Source organism: Rhipicephalus microplus, chromosome 4, assembly GCF_043290135.1.
Source record: "Rhipicephalus microplus isolate Deutch F79 chromosome 4, USDA_Rmic, whole genome shotgun sequence".
Classification (NCBI taxonomy): Eukaryota; Metazoa; Arthropoda; class Arachnida; order Ixodida; family Ixodidae; genus Rhipicephalus; species Rhipicephalus microplus.
The window spans coordinates 189,663,219-189,680,075 of record NC_134703.1 but is presented as its reverse complement, the minus strand read 5'-3'; the positions used below and the strand labels follow the sequence as shown (position 1 = coordinate 189,680,075).

At 44.1% G+C, this 16,857-nt stretch overlaps 36 non-coding genes across 36 annotated transcripts; all 36 read right to left on the bottom strand.

Annotated features, from left to right (window-relative positions):
* Positions 1 to 220: 220 nt before the first annotated feature.
* On the bottom strand, positions 221 to 293 carry TRNAF-GAA (transfer RNA phenylalanine (anticodon GAA)). The gene has a single exon. It is a non-coding gene; the product is annotated as a tRNA-Phe (tRNA).
* Positions 294 to 544: 251 nt separating this feature from the next.
* TRNAF-GAA (transfer RNA phenylalanine (anticodon GAA)) lies at positions 545 to 617 on the bottom strand. Its single transcript has one exon. It is a non-coding gene; the product is annotated as a tRNA-Phe (tRNA).
* Positions 618 to 866: 249 nt separating this feature from the next.
* TRNAF-GAA (transfer RNA phenylalanine (anticodon GAA)) lies at positions 867 to 939 on the bottom strand. The gene has a single exon. It is a non-coding gene; the product is annotated as a tRNA-Phe (tRNA).
* Positions 940 to 1,189: 250 nt separating this feature from the next.
* TRNAF-GAA (transfer RNA phenylalanine (anticodon GAA)) lies at positions 1,190 to 1,262 on the bottom strand. The gene has a single exon. It is a non-coding gene; the product is annotated as a tRNA-Phe (tRNA).
* Positions 1,263 to 1,512: 250 nt separating this feature from the next.
* TRNAF-GAA (transfer RNA phenylalanine (anticodon GAA)) lies at positions 1,513 to 1,585 on the bottom strand. Its single transcript has one exon. It is a non-coding gene; the product is annotated as a tRNA-Phe (tRNA).
* A 250-nt stretch (positions 1,586 to 1,835) lies between these two features.
* TRNAF-GAA (transfer RNA phenylalanine (anticodon GAA)) lies at positions 1,836 to 1,908 on the bottom strand. The gene has a single exon. It is a non-coding gene; the product is annotated as a tRNA-Phe (tRNA).
* A 249-nt stretch (positions 1,909 to 2,157) lies between these two features.
* Positions 2,158 to 2,230, bottom strand: TRNAF-GAA (transfer RNA phenylalanine (anticodon GAA)). The gene has a single exon. It is a non-coding gene; the product is annotated as a tRNA-Phe (tRNA).
* Positions 2,231 to 2,480: 250 nt separating this feature from the next.
* Positions 2,481 to 2,553, bottom strand: TRNAF-GAA (transfer RNA phenylalanine (anticodon GAA)). Its single transcript has one exon. It is a non-coding gene; the product is annotated as a tRNA-Phe (tRNA).
* Positions 2,554 to 2,803: 250 nt separating this feature from the next.
* TRNAF-GAA (transfer RNA phenylalanine (anticodon GAA)) lies at positions 2,804 to 2,876 on the bottom strand. The gene has a single exon. It is a non-coding gene; the product is annotated as a tRNA-Phe (tRNA).
* A 249-nt stretch (positions 2,877 to 3,125) lies between these two features.
* TRNAF-GAA (transfer RNA phenylalanine (anticodon GAA)) lies at positions 3,126 to 3,198 on the bottom strand. The gene has a single exon. It is a non-coding gene; the product is annotated as a tRNA-Phe (tRNA).
* A 250-nt stretch (positions 3,199 to 3,448) lies between these two features.
* Positions 3,449 to 3,521, bottom strand: TRNAF-GAA (transfer RNA phenylalanine (anticodon GAA)). Its single transcript has one exon. It is a non-coding gene; the product is annotated as a tRNA-Phe (tRNA).
* A 250-nt stretch (positions 3,522 to 3,771) lies between these two features.
* TRNAF-GAA (transfer RNA phenylalanine (anticodon GAA)) lies at positions 3,772 to 3,844 on the bottom strand. The gene has a single exon. It is a non-coding gene; the product is annotated as a tRNA-Phe (tRNA).
* Positions 3,845 to 4,095: 251 nt separating this feature from the next.
* On the bottom strand, positions 4,096 to 4,168 carry TRNAF-GAA (transfer RNA phenylalanine (anticodon GAA)). The gene has a single exon. It is a non-coding gene; the product is annotated as a tRNA-Phe (tRNA).
* A 249-nt stretch (positions 4,169 to 4,417) lies between these two features.
* TRNAF-GAA (transfer RNA phenylalanine (anticodon GAA)) lies at positions 4,418 to 4,490 on the bottom strand. The gene has a single exon. It is a non-coding gene; the product is annotated as a tRNA-Phe (tRNA).
* Positions 4,491 to 4,738: 248 nt separating this feature from the next.
* On the bottom strand, positions 4,739 to 4,811 carry TRNAF-GAA (transfer RNA phenylalanine (anticodon GAA)). Its single transcript has one exon. It is a non-coding gene; the product is annotated as a tRNA-Phe (tRNA).
* Positions 4,812 to 5,061: 250 nt separating this feature from the next.
* On the bottom strand, positions 5,062 to 5,134 carry TRNAF-GAA (transfer RNA phenylalanine (anticodon GAA)). Its single transcript has one exon. It is a non-coding gene; the product is annotated as a tRNA-Phe (tRNA).
* Positions 5,135 to 5,384: 250 nt separating this feature from the next.
* Positions 5,385 to 5,457, bottom strand: TRNAF-GAA (transfer RNA phenylalanine (anticodon GAA)). Its single transcript has one exon. It is a non-coding gene; the product is annotated as a tRNA-Phe (tRNA).
* Positions 5,458 to 5,917: 460 nt separating this feature from the next.
* TRNAF-GAA (transfer RNA phenylalanine (anticodon GAA)) lies at positions 5,918 to 5,990 on the bottom strand. The gene has a single exon. It is a non-coding gene; the product is annotated as a tRNA-Phe (tRNA).
* Positions 5,991 to 6,239: 249 nt separating this feature from the next.
* TRNAF-GAA (transfer RNA phenylalanine (anticodon GAA)) lies at positions 6,240 to 6,312 on the bottom strand. Its single transcript has one exon. It is a non-coding gene; the product is annotated as a tRNA-Phe (tRNA).
* A 250-nt stretch (positions 6,313 to 6,562) lies between these two features.
* Positions 6,563 to 6,635, bottom strand: TRNAF-GAA (transfer RNA phenylalanine (anticodon GAA)). The gene has a single exon. It is a non-coding gene; the product is annotated as a tRNA-Phe (tRNA).
* Positions 6,636 to 6,885: 250 nt separating this feature from the next.
* TRNAF-GAA (transfer RNA phenylalanine (anticodon GAA)) lies at positions 6,886 to 6,958 on the bottom strand. Its single transcript has one exon. It is a non-coding gene; the product is annotated as a tRNA-Phe (tRNA).
* Positions 6,959 to 7,209: 251 nt separating this feature from the next.
* On the bottom strand, positions 7,210 to 7,282 carry TRNAF-GAA (transfer RNA phenylalanine (anticodon GAA)). Its single transcript has one exon. It is a non-coding gene; the product is annotated as a tRNA-Phe (tRNA).
* Positions 7,283 to 7,531: 249 nt separating this feature from the next.
* On the bottom strand, positions 7,532 to 7,604 carry TRNAF-GAA (transfer RNA phenylalanine (anticodon GAA)). The gene has a single exon. It is a non-coding gene; the product is annotated as a tRNA-Phe (tRNA).
* Positions 7,605 to 7,853: 249 nt separating this feature from the next.
* TRNAF-GAA (transfer RNA phenylalanine (anticodon GAA)) lies at positions 7,854 to 7,926 on the bottom strand. The gene has a single exon. It is a non-coding gene; the product is annotated as a tRNA-Phe (tRNA).
* Positions 7,927 to 8,176: 250 nt separating this feature from the next.
* On the bottom strand, positions 8,177 to 8,249 carry TRNAF-GAA (transfer RNA phenylalanine (anticodon GAA)). Its single transcript has one exon. It is a non-coding gene; the product is annotated as a tRNA-Phe (tRNA).
* A 5,190-nt stretch (positions 8,250 to 13,439) lies between these two features.
* TRNAF-GAA (transfer RNA phenylalanine (anticodon GAA)) lies at positions 13,440 to 13,512 on the bottom strand. The gene has a single exon. It is a non-coding gene; the product is annotated as a tRNA-Phe (tRNA).
* Positions 13,513 to 13,760: 248 nt separating this feature from the next.
* TRNAF-GAA (transfer RNA phenylalanine (anticodon GAA)) lies at positions 13,761 to 13,833 on the bottom strand. Its single transcript has one exon. It is a non-coding gene; the product is annotated as a tRNA-Phe (tRNA).
* A 249-nt stretch (positions 13,834 to 14,082) lies between these two features.
* Positions 14,083 to 14,155, bottom strand: TRNAF-GAA (transfer RNA phenylalanine (anticodon GAA)). Its single transcript has one exon. It is a non-coding gene; the product is annotated as a tRNA-Phe (tRNA).
* Positions 14,156 to 14,405: 250 nt separating this feature from the next.
* On the bottom strand, positions 14,406 to 14,478 carry TRNAF-GAA (transfer RNA phenylalanine (anticodon GAA)). Its single transcript has one exon. It is a non-coding gene; the product is annotated as a tRNA-Phe (tRNA).
* A 250-nt stretch (positions 14,479 to 14,728) lies between these two features.
* Positions 14,729 to 14,801, bottom strand: TRNAF-GAA (transfer RNA phenylalanine (anticodon GAA)). Its single transcript has one exon. It is a non-coding gene; the product is annotated as a tRNA-Phe (tRNA).
* Positions 14,802 to 15,050: 249 nt separating this feature from the next.
* TRNAF-GAA (transfer RNA phenylalanine (anticodon GAA)) lies at positions 15,051 to 15,123 on the bottom strand. Its single transcript has one exon. It is a non-coding gene; the product is annotated as a tRNA-Phe (tRNA).
* A 250-nt stretch (positions 15,124 to 15,373) lies between these two features.
* Positions 15,374 to 15,446, bottom strand: TRNAF-GAA (transfer RNA phenylalanine (anticodon GAA)). Its single transcript has one exon. It is a non-coding gene; the product is annotated as a tRNA-Phe (tRNA).
* A 250-nt stretch (positions 15,447 to 15,696) lies between these two features.
* Positions 15,697 to 15,769, bottom strand: TRNAF-GAA (transfer RNA phenylalanine (anticodon GAA)). Its single transcript has one exon. It is a non-coding gene; the product is annotated as a tRNA-Phe (tRNA).
* Positions 15,770 to 16,019: 250 nt separating this feature from the next.
* Positions 16,020 to 16,092, bottom strand: TRNAF-GAA (transfer RNA phenylalanine (anticodon GAA)). The gene has a single exon. It is a non-coding gene; the product is annotated as a tRNA-Phe (tRNA).
* Positions 16,093 to 16,342: 250 nt separating this feature from the next.
* TRNAF-GAA (transfer RNA phenylalanine (anticodon GAA)) lies at positions 16,343 to 16,415 on the bottom strand. Its single transcript has one exon. It is a non-coding gene; the product is annotated as a tRNA-Phe (tRNA).
* A 249-nt stretch (positions 16,416 to 16,664) lies between these two features.
* TRNAF-GAA (transfer RNA phenylalanine (anticodon GAA)) lies at positions 16,665 to 16,737 on the bottom strand. The gene has a single exon. It is a non-coding gene; the product is annotated as a tRNA-Phe (tRNA).
* Positions 16,738 to 16,857: the final 120 nt, after the last annotated feature.

Genomic DNA, 16,857 nt, shown 5'->3' with positions numbered 1-16,857 from the left:
GCAGTTCTTGCGTTTCGGTAAAACCACTTTATTTTAGCTGTTGCACTTTATTACATGTCTTTCACGCTGTTCCGGTTCTTTTGCAATGCCTACTGCCGCGATGCATTCTGAATCAGCATTTTTTATCAAGCATGTGTGTTCACCTGCGTAACCGTTTCACTCGTTAGAATTATTGCAAAATACTTGCATACCGACAGATTTAACGAAAATGTGCTTTGGACGCCGAAACCCGGGATCGAACCAGGGACCTTTAGATCTTCAGTCTAACGCTCTCCCAACTGAGCTATTTCGGCAGACGGGAGAAGAGTGAAAGAGGGATTCAACAGTTCTTGCGTTTCGGTAAAACCGCTTTATTTTGGCTGTTGCACATTATTACATGTCTTTCACGCTGTTCCGGTTCTTTTGCAACGCCTACTGCCGCGATGCATTCTGAATCAGCATTTTTTTTATCAAGAATGTGTGTTCACCTGCGTAATCGTTTCACTCGTTAGAATTATTGCAAAATACTTGCATACCGACAGATTTAACTAAAATGTGCTTTGGACGCCGAAACCCGGGATCGAACCAGGGACCTTTAGATCTTCAGTCTAACGCTCTCCCAACTGAGCGATTTCGGCAGACGGGAGAAGAGTGAAAGCGGGATTCAACAGTTCTTGCGTTTCGGTAAAACCGCTTTTTTTTAGCTGTTGCACATTATTACATGTCTTTCACGCTGTTCCGGCTCTTTTGCAACGCCTACTGCCGCGATGCATTCTGAATCAGCATTTTTTAACAAGCATGTGTGTTCACCTGCATAACCGTTTCATTCGTTAGAATTATTGCAAAATACTTGCATACCGACAGATTTAACAAAATTGTGCTTTGGAAGCCGAAACCCGGGATCGAACCAGGGACCTTTAGATCTTCAGTCTAACGCTCTCCCGACTGAGCTATTTCGGCAGACGGGAGAAGAGTGATAGCGGGATTCAACAGTTCTTGCGTTTCAGTAAAACCGCTTTATTTTAGCTGTTGCACATTATTACATGTCTTTCACGCTGTTCCGGTTCTTTTGCAACGCCTACTGCCGCGATGCATTCTGAATCAGCTATTTTTTATCAAGCATGTGTGTTCACCTGCGTAACCGTTTCACTCGTTAGAATTATTGCAAAATACTTGCATACCGACAGATTTAACAAAAATGTGCTTTGGACGCCGAAACCCGGGATCGAACCAGGGACCTTTAGATCTTCAGTCTAACGCTCTCCCGACTGAGCTATTTCGGCAGACGGGAGAAGAGTGAAAGCGGGATTCAGCAGTTTTTGCGTTTCGGTAAAACCGCTTTATTTTAGCTGTTGCACAATATTACATGTCTTTCACGCTGTTCCGGTTCTTTTGCAACGCCTACTGCCGCGATGCATTCTGAATCAGCATTTTTTTATCAAGCATGTGTGTTCACCTGCGTAACCGTTTCACTCGTAAGAATTATTGCAAAAAACTTGCATAGCGACATATTTAACAAAAATGTGCTTTGGACGCCGAAACCCGGGATCGAACCAGGGACCTTTAGATCTTCAGTCTAACGCTCTCCCAACTGAGCTATTTCGGCAGACGGGAAAAGAGTGAAAGCGGGATTCAGCAGTTCTTGCGTTTCGGTAAAACCACTTTATTTTAGCTGTTGCACTTTATTACATGTCTTTCACGCTGTTCCGGTTCTTTTGCAACGCCTACTGCCGCGATGCATTCTGAATCAGCATTTTTTTAACAAGCATGTGTGTTTACCTGCGTAACCGTTTCACTCGTTAGAATTATTGCAAAATACTTGCATACCGACAGATTTAACAAAAATGTGCTTTGGACGCCGAAACCCGGGATCGAACCAGGGACCTTTAGATCTTCAGTCTAACGCTCTCCCGACTGAGCTACTTCGGCAGACGGGAGAAGAGTGAAAGCGGGATTCAACAGTTCTTGCGTTTCGGTAAAACAGCTTGATTTTAGCTGGGTCACATTTTTACATGTCTTTCACGCTGTTCCGGTTCTTTTGCAATGCCTACTGCCGCGATGCATTCTGAATCAGCATTTTTTATCAAGCATGTGTGTTCACCTGCGAAACCGTTTCACTCGTTAGAATTATTGCAAAATACTTGCATACCGACAGATTTAACGAAAATGTGCTTTGGACGCCGAAACCCGGGATCGAACCAGGGACCTTTAGATCTTCAGTCTAACGCTCTCCCAACTGAGCTATTTCGGCAGACGGGAGAAGAGTGAAAGAGGGATTCAACAGTTCTTGCGTTTCGGTAAAACCGCTTTATTTTGGCTGTTGCACATTATTACATGTCTTTCACGCTGTTCCGGTTCTTTTGCAACGCCTACTGCCGCGATGCATTCTGAATCAGCATTTTTTTATCAAGAATGTGTGTTCACCTGCGTAATCGTTTCACTCGTTAGAATTATTGCAAAATACTTGCATACCGACAGATTTAACTAAAATGTGCTTTGGACGCCGAAACCCGGGATCGAACCAGGGACCTTTAGATCTTCAGTCTAACGCTCTCCCAACTGAGCGATTTCGGCAGACGGGAGAAAAGTGAAAGCGGGATTCAACAGTTCTTGCGTTTCGGTAAAACCGCTTTATTTTAGCTGTAGCACATTATTACATGTCTTTCACGCTGTTCTGGTTCTTTTGCAACGCCTACTGCCGCGATGCATTCTGAATCAGCATTTTTTTAACAAGCATGTGTGTTCACCTGCGTAATCGTTTCACTCGTTAGAATTATTGCAAAATACTTGCATACCGACAGATTTAACAAAAATGTGCTTTGGACGCCGAAACCCGGGATCGAACCAGAAACCTTTAGATCTTCAGTCTAACGCTATCCCAACTGAGCTATTTCGGCAGACGGGAGAAGAGTGAAAGCGGGATTCAACAGTTCTTGCGTTTCGGTAAAACCGCTTTATTTTAGCTGTTGCACATTATTACATGTCTTTCACGTTGTTCCGGTTCTTTTGAAACGCCTACTGCCGCGATGCATTCTGAATCAGCATTTTTTATCAAGCATGTGTGTTCACCTGCGTAACCGTTTCACTCGTTATAATTATTGCAAAATACTTGCATACTGACAGATTTAACAAAAATGTGCTTTGAACGCCGAAACCCGGGATCAAACCAGGGACCTTTAGATCTTCAGTCTAACGCTCTCTCAACTGAGCTATTTCGGCAGACGGGAGAAGAGTGAAAGCGGGATTCAACAGTTCTTGCGTTTCGGTAAAACCGCTTTATTTTAGCTGTAGCACATTATTACATGTCTTTCACGCTGTTCTGGTTCTTTTGCAACGCCTACTGCCGCGATGCATTCTGAATCAGCATTTTTTTAACAAGCATGTGTGTTCACCTGCGTAATCGTTTCACTCGTTAGAATTATTGCAAAATACTTGCATACCGACAGATTTAACAAAAATGTGCTTTGGACGCCGAAACCCGGGATCGAACCAGAGACCTTTAGATCTTCAGTCTAACGCTATCCCAACTGAGCTATTTCGGCAGACGGGAGAAGAGTGAAAGCGGGATTCAACAGTTCTTGCGTTTCGGTAAAACCGCTTTATTTTAGCTGTTGCACATTATTACATGTCTTTCACGCTGTTCCGGCTCTTTTGCAACGCCTACTGCCACGATGCATTCTGAATCACCTTTTTTTTATCAAGCATGTGTGTTCACCTGCGTAACCGTTTCACTCGTTAGAATTATTGCTAAATACTTGCATACCGACAGATTTAACAAAATGGTACTTTGGACGCCGAAACCCGGGATCGAACCAGGGACCTTTAAATCTTCAGTCTAACGCTCTCCCGACTGAGCTATTTCGGCAGACGGGAGAAGAGTGAAAGCGCGATTCAACAGTTCTTGCGTTTCGGTAAAACCGCTTTATTTTAGCTGTTGCACATTATTACATGTCTTTCACGCTGTTCCGGTTCTTTTGCAACGCCTACTGCGGCGATGCATTCTGAATCAGCATTTTTTTTATCAAGAATGTGTGTTCACCTGCGTAATCGTTTCACTCGTTAGAATTATTGCAAAATACTTGCATACCGACAGATTTAACTAAAATGTGCTTTGGACGCCGAAACCCGGGATCGAACCAGGGACCTTTAGATCTTCAGTCTAACGCTCTCCCAACTGAGCGATTTCGGCAGACGGGAGAAAAGTGAAAGCGGGATTCAACAGTTCTTGCGTTTCGGTAAAACCGCTTTATTTTAGCTGTTGCACATTATTACATGTCTTTCACGTTGTTCCGGTTCTTTTGCAACGCCTACTGCCGCGATGCATTCTGAATCAGCATTTTTTATCAAGCATGTGTGTTCACCTGCGTAACCGTTTCACTCGTTATAATTATTGCAAAATACTTGCATACTGACAGATTTAACAAAAATGTGCTTTGAACGCCGAAACCCGGGATCAAACCAGGGACCTTTAGATCTTCAGTCTAATGCTCTCCCAACTGAGCTATTTCGGCATACGGGAGAAGAGTGAAAGCGGGATTCAACAGTTCTTGCGTTTCGATAAAACCGCTTAAATTTAGCTGTTGCACATTATTACATGTCTTTACGCTGTTACGGTTCTCTCGCAACGCCTACTGCCGCGATACAATCTGAATCAGCATTTTTTATCAAGCATGTGTGTTCACCTGCGTAACCGTTTCACTCGTTAGAATTATCGCAAAATACTTGCATACCGACAGATTTAACAAAAACGTGCTTTGGACGCCGAAACCCGGGATCGAACCAGGGACCTTTAGATCTTCAGTCTAACGCTCTCCCAACTGAGCTATTTCGGCAGACGGGAGAAGAGTGAAAGAGGGACTTACCAGTTGTTGCGTTTCGGTAAAACCACTTTCTTTTAGCTGTTGCACATTATTACATGTCTTTCACGCTGTTCTGGTTCTTTTGCAACGCCTACTGCCGCGATGCATTCTGAATCAGCATTTTTTTAACAAGCATGTGTGTTCACCTGCGTAATCGTTTCACTCGTTAGAATTATTGCAAAATACTTGCATACCGACAGATTTAACAAAAATGTGCTTTGGACGCCGAAACCCGGGATCGAACCAGAGACCTTTAGATCTTCAGTCTAACGCTATCCCAACTGAGCTATTTCGGCAGACGGGAGAAGAGTGAAAGCGGGATTCAACAGTTCTTGCGTTTCGGTAAAACCGCTTTATTTTAGCTGTTGCACATTATTACATGTCTTTCACGCTGTTCCGGCTCTTTTGCAACGCCTACTGCCACGATGCATTCTGAATCAGCTTTTTTTTATCAAGCATGTGTGTTCACCTGCGTAATCGTTTCACTCGTTAGAATTATTGCAAAATACTTGCATACCGAAAGATTTAACAAAAATGTGCTTTGGACGCCGAAACCCGGGATCGAACCAGGGACCTTTAGATCTTCAGTCTAACGCTCTCCCGACTGAGCTATTTCGGCAGACGGGAGAAGAGTGAAAGCGGGATTCAACAGTTCTTGCGTTTCGGTAAAACCGCTTTATTTTAGCTGTTGCACATTATTACAAGTCTTTCACGCTGTTCCGGTTCTTTTGCAACGCCTACTGCCGCGATGCATTCTGAATCAGCATTTTTTATCAAGCATGTGTGTTCACCTGCGTAACCGTTTCACTCGTTATAATTATTGCAAAATACTTGCAATAATTATAACGAGCGGGATTCAACAGTTCTTGCGTTTCGGTAAAACCGCTTTATTTTAGCTGTTGCACATTATTACAAGTCTTTCACGCTGTTCCGGTTCTTTTGCAACGCCTACTGCCGCGATGCATTCTGAATCAGCATTTTTTATCAAGCATGTGTGTTCACCTGCGTAACCGTTTCACTCGTTATAATTATTGCAAAATACTTGCATACTGACAGATTTAACAAAAATGTGCTTTGAACGCCGAAACCCGGGATCAAACCAGGGACCTTTAGATCTTCAGTCTAACGCTCTCTCAACTGAGCTATTTCGGCAGACGGGAGAAGAGTGAAAGCGGGATTCAACAGTTCTTGCGTTTCGGTAAAACCGCTTTATTTTAGCTGTAGCACATTATTACATGTCTTTCACGCTGTTCTGGTTCTTTTGCAACGCCTACTGCCGCGATGCATTCTGAATCAGCATTTTTTATCAAGCATGTGTGTTCACCTGCGTAACCGTTTCACTCGTTAGAATAATTGCAAAATACTTGCATACCGACAGATTTAACAAAAATGTGCTTTGAACGCCGAAACCCGGGATCAAACCAGGGACCTTTAGATCTTCAGTCTAACGCTCTCTCAACTGAGCTATTTCGGCAGACGGGAGAAGAGTGAAAGCGGGATTCAACAGTTCTTGCGTTTCGGTAAAACCGCTTTATTTTAGCTGTAGCACATTATTACATGTCTTTCACGCTGTTCTGGTTCTTTTGCAACGCCTACTGCCGCGATGCATTCTGAATCAGCATTTTTTTAACAAGCATGTGTGTTCACCTGCGTAATCGTTTCACTCGTTAGAATTATTGCAAAATACTTGCATACCGACAGATTTAACAAAAATGTGCTTTGGACGCCGAAACCCGGGATCGAACCAGAGACCTTTAGATCTTCAGTCTAACGCTATCCCAACTGAGCTATTTCGGCAGACGGGAGAAGAGTGAAAGCGGGATTCAACAGTTCTTGCGTTTCGGTAAAACCGCTTTATTTTAGCTGTTGCACATTATTACATGTCTTTCACGCTGTTCCGGCTCTTTTGCAACGCCTACTGCCACGATGCATTCTGAATCAGCTTTTTTTTATCAAGCATGTGTGTTCACCTGCGTAACCGTTTCACTCGTTAGAATTATTGCTAAATACTTGCATACCGACAGATTTAACAAAATGGTACTTTGGACGCCGAAACCCGGGATCGAACCAGGGACCTTTAAATCTTCAGTCTAACGCTCTCCCGACTGAGCTATTTCGGCAGACGGGAGAAGAGTGAAAGCGCGATTCAACAGTTCTTGCGTTTCGGTAAAACCGCTTTATTTTAGCTGTTGCACATTATTACATGTCTTTCACGCTGTTCCGGTTCTTTTGCAACGCCTACTGCGGCGATGCATTCTGAATCAGCATTTTTTTTATCAAGAATGTGTGTTCACCTGCGTAATCGTTTCACTCGTTAGAATTATTGCAAAATACTTGCATACCGACAGATTTAACTAAAATGTGCTTTGGACGCCGAAACCCGGGATCGAACCAGGGACCTTTAGATCTTCAGTCTAACGCTCTCCCAACTGAGCGATTTCGGCAGACGGGAGAAAAGTGAAAGCGGGATTCAACAGTTCTTGCGTTTCGGTAAAACCGCTTTATTTTAGCTGTTGCACATTATTACATGTCTTTCACGTTGTTCCGGTTCTTTTGCAACGCCTACTGCCGCGATGCATTCTGAATCAGCATTTTTTATCAAGCATGTGTGTTCACCTGCGTAACCGTTTCACTCGTTATAATTATTGCAAAATACTTGCATACTGACAGATTTAACAAAAATGTGCTTTGAACGCCGAAACCCGGGATCAAACCAGGGACCTTTAGATCTTCAGTCTAACGCTCTCTCAACTGAGCTATTTCGGCAGACGGGAGAAGAGTGAAAGCGGGATTCAACAGTTCTTGCGTTTCGGTAAAACCGCTTTATTTTAGCTGTAGCACATTATTACATGTCTTTCACGCTGTTCTGGTTCTTTTGCAACGCCTACTGCCGCGATGCATTCTGAATCAGCATTTTTTATCAAGCATGTGTGTTCACCTGCGTAACCGTTTCACTCGTTAGAATAATTGCAAAATACTTGCATACCGACAGATTTAACAAAAATGTGCTTTGGACGCCGAAACCAGGGATCGAACCAGGGACCTTTAGATCTTCAGTCTAACGCTCTCCCAACTGAGCTATTTCGGCAGACGGGAGAAGAGTGAAAGCGAGATTCAGCAGTTCTTGCGTTTTGGTAAAACCACTTTATTTTAGCTATTGCACATTATTACATGTCTGTCACGCTGTTCCGGTTCTTTTGCAACGCCTACTGCCGCGATGCATTCTGAATCAGCATTTTTTTAACAAGCATGTGTGTTCACCTGCGTAATCGTTTCACTCGTTAGAATTATTGCAAAATACTTGCATACCGACAGATTTAACAAAAATGTGCTTTGGACGCCGAAACCCGGGATCGAACCAGGGACCTTTAGATCTTCAGTCTAACGCTCTCCCAACTGAGCTATTTCGGCTTTTTTTTTCTTTATTGCCTGCTTCGCAAACAGTACAAATCAATATAAGAATACAGTGCAGTGTCACGTGTAAAAGTGCCGTTACATCTTCCAGCACATGGGGGTTAAAAAGGCAGACGCTTTATGCCCACCAACTTATCTAAACATGGCAACCACTCTGGCTTATCTTGTGCCTCGTATGCAGTCATCAAATACTGTACACTTTCTATGAAGTACTCTCGAGCGTGCCGGGGATTCACGTCTACGTTTCGCACTGCCATCCGTGTTCGCCACACACTGTGAAGAACCAGTACCATGAACATATCGTAGGGCACACCGCCTACATTTATGACTGGCAAAAAACGGATGCCATACTGTGTAACTGGCAGGTCTTTCTTCAGGGTCCTTTGAAGGATGTCCCAGAGAAAGACTGCATCGGTACAGTCTAGAAAGATGTGGTCAACTGTTTCGAGTTTTCTGCAGATAATGCAATCAACTGACGGGACGAACATTCCTTTTTCTCGGAGCCATGGATTGGTAGGGAGTGTGCCGCTGTGAAGTTTGAAAAAGAATGTCTTCATTGATGGTCTAATTGGCATCTTCTTCACTCTTTTCAAGACGTCATCCCCGGGCCCATTAGGGTACAAAGTTCTATACAGAGGCTCTGGCAACATGGTTTCTACAAGGTCCTTGTACAGTCTCTTTCGCGAAACCCTAGAGAGATACTCCATCGAAAATCGCACTCTCAATATTTCCACAGCAGCAATCACTTCTTTCATGTACCCCTTAGGTCTTTTTGTCACCCCATTGACAGTGGTTACAATGAAATCAGGCAAAAAATGGGACAGCCGCACATGTATCAACGTTCTCAAAAAACGATCATCTTGATCTCGTAAAAAAACAAACCTAGATACTATCTGTCTCAGGAACAAGTGTACAAGACCAAGCCCCCCACTTTTCACAGAACGGAACAGATTCGTTCGGCTTGTCCTTTCCCACGTGGACGCCCAGATAAACACTGCGATCACTCTGTGTAGTTTTGTACAGCAACACGTGACATGAATAGCACTTGTAAAACATACCATACTCGTGAAATAAGAAATATGTTGCTCACTGTTGACCTCGTAAACATTGAGAAATCGCGCCCACCCCACGTTTTTGTCTTGTCTCTTAGTTGTTCTGTCTCTTGTTTCCAATATTCTGTTGTGTCTCTGTAGTGTTGGAGAGGTACCCCTAAGTACTTGTCAGGTATAACCTTCCATGTAATGCTTTCAAATATTGATGGTGTGTTCTGCCAATTTCCGTGCCATATTCCAAGACATTTACTCCAGTTGACTCTACTATCAGTGCAATCACAGAAGAATTTCACATCGTTTAGTGCTTCTCTAATACTCTCCCGATCTTCGCAGAACACAGCAATATCGTCGGCGTAACTAAGTATTTTGACCTCTGCAGACATCAAATGAAGCCCCCGCACCTGATCATTCTGTATCACTTTCTGGCATAGAGGTTCTAAATAGATAGCAAAAAGCAGTGCTTATGCAGGGCATCCTTGTTTTACACTCGATAAGACTTGTATATTATCACTAAGCTGTTTGTTTATTACAATTTTTGTAGTGCATCCCGTGTACGCCATTCGGACCCCTTCCAACACCACAGACCCTATATTGACATAGTCAAGAATGCTGAAAAGTATGTCATGGTTCACGCGGTCAAATGCCTTCTCGAGATCGATTTGTAGCATAGCTACTTTACCGTCAAACTCATCGCAGCATTCTAACATATTTCGGGCTATATGAATGTTCGTCATAATTGTTCTGCCTTTTATGCCACAAGTCTGATGTGGTCCGACTATTTTTTTAATCACTGTTTGAATTCGCCTGGCCAAAACACCCATGAATATTTTGTAGTCAACATTCGCTAGGGTTATGGGTCTGTAGGATGTGACGGACAGCTGTTTCCTGGGATCTTCAGTTTTTGGGATTAACACGATGTGTGTTCTCCGAAAAGATATTGGCAACTCTTTCCTCTCGTATGCCTCATCGAACACATTCCACAAAGCTTCTGCCACAAGATTTTTAAATTTCTTATAGAATGCTACACCTAGTCCATCTGGACCAGGTGTTTTACCGTTTTTCATTTTTTCAATGGTGATTTCGATTTCTCTGACCGCGATGGGTGCTTCTAATCTCGCTTTTACGTCATCCTCAAGCTTCGGCATAAGTGACAAGAAACGCCGACTATACGTACTCGTGTCCGCTCTGACGCCTCCCAACAGTTCTTGGAAATATTCCACAAACGCGCGCTCAATCTCGGTTTTATCTGTGGTGACTTCATTTTTGTGTTCTATCGCCCTTATCTCGTTTCTTGTCGCGTAGCTCTTTTCATCTGTGACGGCACGTTTTGTGGGAACCTCGCCACACAATAATCTTTCTGCGCGTGCGCGTACCACCGCTCCTCTGTACCTTTCCGTATCTACGGCTTCTAATTCTTGCTTCACTCTTCTTATTTCTTTACTGCGCTCTCCTGGTTGCGCGCATTCTTGACATAGCAAAAAATCAAGCTCACATTGCAGTTGTCTTTCTTTTTTCAGGTTAGTGCGTTTTATTGAAACTGATCTTCCAATTGCTTCTATTTTTACTTTTTCCTTGAAGCACTCCCATGTGTAAATTGAACTACTCGCGTCACCTTTCGCCACTTCTTTTAATTCCTTTTCAGCATTTTCTACAAACTTCTCATCCTCGAGTAGCTTTTCATTTAACTTCCAGAGTCCCCAATTGAATTTGGGCTTTTCTTTTTTATTAATGGTGAACATTACTAGACTATGGTCACTAAATGAAACATTCTTCACTGCGTAGCCCTGGCACATAGGAAGCAGGGACGTAGACACGTATGCTCTGTCAAGTCTAGCTTTACTGTTGAGCTGGTAATGCGTATAGTGAGTACCCTGCGCCAGTACATATCCCACGTCATCCAAGTTCCGCTCACGCGTCATTGAATCCAATACCAAGGCACTAGAGTCACGTACAAAGTTTTTACATGCCCTGTCTTCGGCATTACACACACAGTTGAAATCGCCTAGAAGTATAACTGCCTTCTCGCATGATAGATACGTATCAAGACTTTCGAAGAATATTTTCCTATCTTGTTGTCTATTTGGCGCATATACGCACACAACGCGCCAACTAATGCCGGAAAGAAGAAAATCACATGCAATTAATCGCCCTTCATTATCACTGTGTACACTTTTTTCGACAATGCCAATTGTGTTCCTTATAAAGAGAAGACATCCGCCTGAAGTACCTACAGAATGACTCACACATATATTGTATCTGGAGCGGAAGTTCAAAAATATGGTGTCCATCTGCTCTTCAGATTCAATTTTCGTTTCCTGCACAGCGGCGATATCAACGTCATTTTCAAGAAACAAACGACGTAACTGATACTGTCGCCTCTTCGAGCGTAAACCTCTAACGTTAAAAGTTGCGACGCGTAAGGCTGACTCTATATTGAAAGCCATGATTTTTGTTTAGGGAAGGGAGTACAAAACACAGTGTTTACTTTAGGTGAACGTTTCTAAAAAAACGGCTTTAGTTTTACTGAAAATTTTGCGGCAATCGGTCCTGGTTTTACAGAGGCATGGTGTGCGTAAACTCCGTTCACTTACGGGTTACTCTCCATCCGGAAAAAAGGCACAAAAAACTCAAGTCCCAGGAAGCTTTTGCGAAGGCTGCTTGGCCTCCGCCCGTGGATTAGTCTGCAAGTTCGGCCGTGGCTTCAACGTTGGTCGCCTCATTCCTATGGTTTTTGCTGGTGGTTCTTCTCGACCAACGTCTCCGGAGGTAGTGAAGTCTTCCCCAACAATGTCTCTTGGTCGCTTTCCAGCTAGTCCACTGCCTGCGTTGTCGCTGATTTCAATGTCGTCTTGCAGTGTGTCTGCGTCGCTGGGAGCCTTCACAGTCGGCAGGTGCTGTTCTGGCTTGTCTGTCGTTATCGGTTTTTCTGGCTGTGGTTCGGATGCCTTGTTCTCGACCTTTTCATTGTCCATCCTACTAGGCCTGCTCAGTTTCACCATTTCTGGGGTCGCCTCTTCCTTCCTCGCAGTCGCGCTCGCTGCCTCTTCAGCTTCATGCTCATCCATTAACAGCTCTGCGTGGTCGTTGCCACTCGGAGGTCCGGTGACGCTGGCATAAGACAACGTGCAGTCGTTCTCCTCGTGGCCAAATCTTCGGCAGGCACCACAGCGTGGCACACGGCAATCTCGCCGTATGTGCCCGTTTGCTCGACAGCGTAAGCACACTGGCGCTCTGCCCGGAACAACCACCAAAGCTTGCTCACCGCTTACGTTCACTTGGTGAGGCAGGTCTTCAATTTTGACGCCCACTTTCAACCGAAGTGTCAAAATACGGGTAGTGGAGCCTTTTTCGCTGATGCCGTTTACACGCCACCGCTCTCTGTTGACGTCAACCACTTGGCCGTACGGCTCGAAAGCACGTCGCACATCCTCATCGAGAACATTGTGCAGCAGCCAGTGCACTTTCATACGCACATCCTGGTTTGCCGGATCAATGACAAGACAGCGACAATTTTTTACCTTGATATCGCCTTGCGATAGAATCGTCTTGACAGCGTCCATGTTCTTGAACGTTACCGCCCACACGTGGCTCATCCTATATGCCCCCAAAGCAACCACTTCGGGGAGCAGTCGCAGGCTGGCCAAGGTGTCACGGAAATCTTCCACTCGATAAGGTCGGGCTCGTACGTCAGCGTGCAGAAAAACCGTATTTAAAACAATTCGTCCTGTAGGAAGGGTTGGCAACACAACTTGATATTCCTTATCGTCATCAAAAGACCTGTTTCCGCGGCTAGTATCTGCCGCAAACGCCGCTCCTACGGAGCACATGATTCCTGCGTCCGACGCGCGTGAGTGCCGACGAAAGAATCAACTGAGCTATTTCGGCAGACGGGAGAAGAGTGAAAGAGGGACTTACCAGTTGTTGCGTTTCAGTAAAACCGCTTTCTTTTAGCTGTTGCACATTATTACATGTCTTTCACGCTGTTCCGGTGCTTTTGCAACGCCTACTGCCACGATGCATTCTGAATCAGCATTTTTTATCAAGCATGTGTGTTCACCTGCGTAACCGTTTCACTCGTTAGAATTATTGCAAAATACTTGCATACCGACAGATCTAACAAAAAAAGTGCTTTGGACGCCGAAACCCGGGATCGAATTAGGGACCTTCGGATCTTCAGTCTAATGCTCTCCCAACTGAGCTATTTCGGCATACGGGAGAAGAGTGAAAGCAGGATTCAACAGTTCTTGCGTTTCGATAAAACCGCTTAAATTTAGCTGTTGCACATTATTACATGTCTTTACGCTGTTACGGTTCTCTCGCAACGCCTACTGCCGCGATACAATCTGAATCAGCATTTTTTATCAAGCATGTGTGTTCACCTGCGTAACCGTTTCACTCGTTAGAATTATCGCAAAATACTTGCATACCGACAGATTTAACAAAAACGTGCTTTGGACGCCGAAACCCGGGATCGAACCAGGGACCTTTAGATCTTCAGTCTAACGCTCTCCCAACTGAGCTATTTCGGCAGACGGGAGAAGAGTGAAAGAGGGACTTACCAGTTGTTGCGTTTCAGTAAAACCACTTTCTTTTAGCTGTTGCACATTATTACATGTCTTTCACGCTGTTCCGGTGCTGTTGCAACGCCTACTGCCACGAAGCATTCTGAATCAGCATTTTTTGTCAAGCATGTGTGTTCACCTGCGTAACCGTTTCACTCGTTAGAATTATTGCAAAATACTTGCATACCGACAGATTTAACAAAAATGTGCTTTGGACGCCGAAACCCGGGATCGAACCAGGGACCTTTAGATCTTCAGTCTAACGCTCTCCCAACTGAGCTAATTCGACAGACGGGAGAAGAGTGAAAGCGGGATTCAACAGTTCTTGCGTTTCGGTAAAACCGCTTTATTTTAGCTGTTGCACATTATTACATGTCTTTCACGCTGTTCCGGTGCTTTTGCAACGCCTACTGCCAGGATTCATTCTGAATCAGAATTTTTTTATCAAGCATGTGTGTTCACCTGCGTAATCGTTTCACTCGTTAGAATTATTGCAAAATACTTGCATACCGAAAGATTTAACAAAAATGTGCTTTGGACGCCGAAACCCGGGATCGAACCAGGGACCTTTAGATCTTCAGTCTAACGCTCTCCCAACTGAGCTATTTCGGCAGACGGGAGAAGAGTGAAAGCGGGATTCAACAGTTCTTGCGTTTCGGTAAAACCGCTTTATTTTAGCTGTTGCACATTATTACAAGTCTTTCACGCTGTTCCGGTTCTTTTGCAACGCCTACTGCCGCGATGCATTCTGAATCAGCATTTTTTTAACAAGCATGTGTGTTCACCTGCGTAATCGTTTCACTGGTTAGAATTATTGCAAAATACTTGCATACCGACAGATTTAACAAAAATGTGCTTTGGACGCCGAAACCCGGGATCGAAACAGGGACTTTTAGATCTTCAGTCTAACGCTCTCCCAACTGAGCTATTTCGGCAGACGGGAGCAGAGTGAAAGCGGGATTCAACAGTTCTTGCGTTTCGGTAAAACCGCTTTATTTTAGCTGTTGCACATTATTACATGTCTTTCACGCTGTTCCGGTTCTTTTGCAACGCCTACTGCCGCGATGCATTCTGAATCAGCATTTTTTAACAAGCATATGTGTTCACCTGCGTAACCGTTTCACTCGTTAGAATTATTGCAAAATACTTGCATACCGACAGATTTACCAAAAATGTGCTTTGGACGCCGAAACCCGGGATCGAACCAGGGACCTTTAGATCTTCAGTCTAACGCTCTCCCGACTGAGCTATTTCGGCAGACGGGAGAAGAGTGAAAGCGGGATTCAACAGTTTTTGCGTTTCGGTAAAACCGCTTTATTTTAGCTGTTGCACATTATTACATGTCTTTCACGCTGTTCCGGTTCTTTTGCAACGCCTACTGCCACGATGCATTCTGAATCAGCATTTTTTTAACAAGCATGTGTGTTCACCTGCGTAACCGTTTCACTCGTTAGAATTATTGCAAAATACTTGCATACCGACAGACTTAACAAAAATGTGCTTTAGACGCCAAAACCCGGGATCGAACCAGGGACCTTTAGATCTTCAGTCTAACGCTCTCTCGACTGAGCTATTTCGGTAGACGAGAGAAGAGTGAAAGCGGGATTCAACAGTTCTTGCGTTTCGGTAAAACCGCTTTATTTTAGCTGTTGCACATTAATACATGTCTTTCACGCTGTTCCGGTTCTTTTGCAACGCCTACTGCCGCGATGCATTCTGAATCAGCATTTTTTTATCAAGCATGTGTGTTCACCTGCGTAACCGTTTCACTCGTTAGAATTATTGCAAAATACTTGCATACCGACAGATTTAACAAAAATGTGCTTTGGACGCCGAAACCCGGGATCGAACCAGGTACCTTTAGATCTTCAGTCTAACGCTCTCCCAACTGAGCTATTTCGGCAGACGGGAGAAGAGTGAAAGCGGGATTCAACAGTTCTTGCGTTTCGGTAAAACCGCTTTATTTTAGCTGTTGCACATTATTACATGTTTTTCACGCTGTTCCGGTTCTTTTGCAACGCCTACTGCCGCGAAGCATTCTGAATCACCATTTTTTTAACAAGCATGTGTGTTCACCTGCGTAACCGTTTCACTCGTTAGAATTATTGCAAAATACTTGCATACCGACAGATTTAACAAAAATGTGCTTTGGACGCCGAAACCCGGGATCGAACCAGGGACCTTTAGATCTTCAGTCTAACGCTCTCCCAACTGAGCTATTTCGGCAGACGGGAGAAGAGTGAAAGCGGGATTCAACAGTTCTTGCGTTTCGGTAAAACCGCTTTATTTTAGCTGTTGCACATTATTACATGTTTTTCACGCTGTTCCGGTTCTTTTGCAATGCCTACTGCCGCGATGCATTCTGAATCAGAATTTTTTTATCAAGCATGTGTGTTCACCTGCGTAATCGTTTCACTCGTTAGAATTATTGCAAAATACTTGCATACCGACAGATTTAACAAAATTGTGCTTTGGACGCCGAAACTCGGGATCGAACCAGGGACCTTTAGATCTTCAGTCTAACGCTCTCCCATCTGAGCTATTTCGGCAGACAGGAGAAAAGTGAAAGAGGGACTTACCAGTTGTTGCGTTTCAGTAAAACCGCTTTCTTTCAGCTGTTGCACATTATTACATGTCTTTCACGCTGTTCCGGTGCTTTTGCAACGCCTACTGCCGGATTCATTCTGAATCAGCATTTTTTTAACAAGCATGTGTGTTCACCTGCGTAATCGTTTCACTGGTAAGAATTATTGCAAAATATTTGCATACCGACAGATTTAACAAAAATGTGCTTTGGACGCCGAAACCCGGGATCGAACCAGGGACCTTTAGATCTTCAGTCTAACGCTCTCCCAACTGAGCTATTTCGGCAGACGGGAGAAGACTGAAAGTGGGATTCAACAGTTCTTGCGTTTCGGTAAAACCGCTTTATTTTAGCTGTTGCACATTATTACATGTCTTTCACGCTTTTCCGGTACTTTTGCAACGCCT